A 2671-nucleotide genomic window follows, 5' to 3' on the forward strand; every position below is an offset into this window, starting at 1 on the left:
TTTTCAATTAAACAAAAGTCCTCTTCGTTACAAAAATTCACAAATAAGATTAGGTTACAAATCTCTTTTCAATAACTCTTTATTTAAAATTACAAATGAAAATACAAATAACATTGTCTCAACTGAAAATATATTTCACCTAAAGGGAAAACAAAACCTATCTTGAAAGGTGACACTAACGCAAACCACAAGCAGCAACCAACCTTCTTCAACACTAAACCTGTCAAGACTTATCAACTATGTTCATTTAATGAACACACCCGATAAGCAAACATGCAAATCGGTTCAACATTATAAAAATGCTGGTGTGAGTAGCTCTAAAATACAACATATATACATATACATACACAATCCATAAGGCAGTTAGTTCCTCCACCGATGCACCTTAACTTCCAACAACTTATACGGCATCCTTAACTACAATAAGTAAGGCAGGTAGTTCCTCCACTGAGGCGCCTTAACTTCCCACTAACTACACAACAAACCATACGCATAATAAAAAGGCATTTAGTTCCTCCATGAGGCACCTTAGGTTCTAACTAAACTAATAACCAACCAAGCATATTCTATACTTACCGCATTTCATGCTCAATTATAGAGTGGGTCGTCTCTGTACAAGTAATTAGTTTGACTCACCCTTCTGCAAAACCATATACAATCATCTATCTAAAGATATATCATTAACCAACATATTACCATAATTATATTAATTTAAGGCTTTCTTTGCGTGTCCCTAAAATCACGTCGTATCTATGTCTTACCTAGTTTTCTTTGCTACCACAATCGCTTCCCAATGCCGAACATGTACATCCACATGCCTCCCCTCACATAATGAACCACTCCGTACGTGCATAAATACCCAGAGCGGGATGCCGCACACCAGGTAACCCTCACACGAAAGCCACTATGTAAGTACTGCCAGTATTCGGCATAAAATATCGCACATCTCGTTCAAATTTTGCCAACGGAATAATCAAGCCACTATTCGGCTACGCTAGAAGGGCCATTCAGATTCACTGAAATGCCAGAAGGGCCAATCATATCACATACGCCCATCACTAGGGCCAAATCACATGAGTTGTGGTAGCTAGGTTCTAGGATTTTCGTTACGTAATTTATTCAGGTGTCATACATTTATATCTCAGAATAATTCTTATTCTATCTCATGCCAGTATACTTAATTGTACTGAAGCTCAACGTTTCTCGTTATAAAACAATCAACATTATCACGTGTCAATACTATTCATTGCACGATATTCAAGCATCTCTATTTCAAATCTCAAAACTTATTATTTCACATGCCAATTATATATTGCACTACACCATATGGAATATCTCAAGCCTTCATAAATACTACATTCATTTAAGTAGCAACTCATAATAGTAATCAATCCGGTAACATATTCGTTCAATATATTTATGTGAACTCAATTCCCCATCAAAAGCACGCATAATTATTCAAGTTCAAATCACAAGTCAGGTCAAACTGATCAACCATCAAAAAGCCCAAAACTAAAGTCCATGAGTCTGAGTCCATGTGTAGTTTAATTCTCATAAAAACGTATATATCTAAGTCTTATACGAATTCCCCTCTTGTTACGTGCCAGTATTTATATTCTTTACACACTACTCACGTCAAATCTTAATTAGATAATGACAAACAAAGTATACAATTTTCGACAATATTTTATTACTACATTTGTCCATATTCTTAAATATGTGAAAATATGGAAAAAGTCAACATTCCACAGTCAACGGTCAATGGTTAACGGTCAATGTCAAAGTCAACATGTCATTGTCAAAGTCAAACTGTCGTTTCCATGTTTAATAGGTTCAGGGTCATAGCCATGGTTCATGGCTAAGGGCAAATGTGCATGGCTCATGGGCTCATGACTAAGGTCATGGTTCAGACCTAACCAGCCAAGCCCATGACTTAACCAAGTATTCAAATAATGTTAGCCAGATCCACATAACAATAATGACCCAGCCCACAAAATAAAAGAAAACCGACCCATGTATCTAGAATTAGAACTGGCCCAGACAAAACAACTTAAACTAATGTGAACCGGCCCAAGTAACTAATATCCAAACCGGCCCAAAACTAAAATTGATTTTTGGGCCCCAAACAAAACCAACCCACTTGGTTCCGACCCAAGCCCAAGCCCAACCAAGTCGTCTTCTCCATCAGCTACCACCACCGGATCAGCTCAAGTCCGGCCACCACTTCTCCCTTCCCCATTATATCGGTTTTGCTCCCTGACAAAAACCGAATAACTTTAATACATACAAAAACCTCAAATCTTTAAATCAAAGCCCTTCATCAAATCTAGATCTCGAATTCGAGCCGCCATTAATGGCTTCTACAACTTCGACAGCACCTTACCACCCATCGAAACAACACTAACCAACCTCAAACTAACAAATCTAACATCACAACAAAAAGTTCAATCAAATCAAACAGTTCGAATTGTTTTACTGGAGGATGTCTGGGCGTGCCGCCATTAACGAGTCTTGGGAGCTTCCAACAGCTCTTCTGCCAACCCCCAAACACCACCAAATTGTTAGGTTTCGATCCCCATCAAAACCAAACCTTTGGAGTGAAATCAAAACCCAAACAAAACCTCACTGTTCACAAATGTCGACGCCCTTGCAGTTTTTTTTTCAAAGTTTC

Source organism: Coptis chinensis, chromosome 7 (genome assembly GCF_015680905.1).
Source record: "Coptis chinensis isolate HL-2020 chromosome 7, ASM1568090v1, whole genome shotgun sequence".
In the NCBI taxonomy this organism is placed as follows: domain Eukaryota; kingdom Viridiplantae; phylum Streptophyta; class Magnoliopsida; order Ranunculales; family Ranunculaceae; genus Coptis; species Coptis chinensis.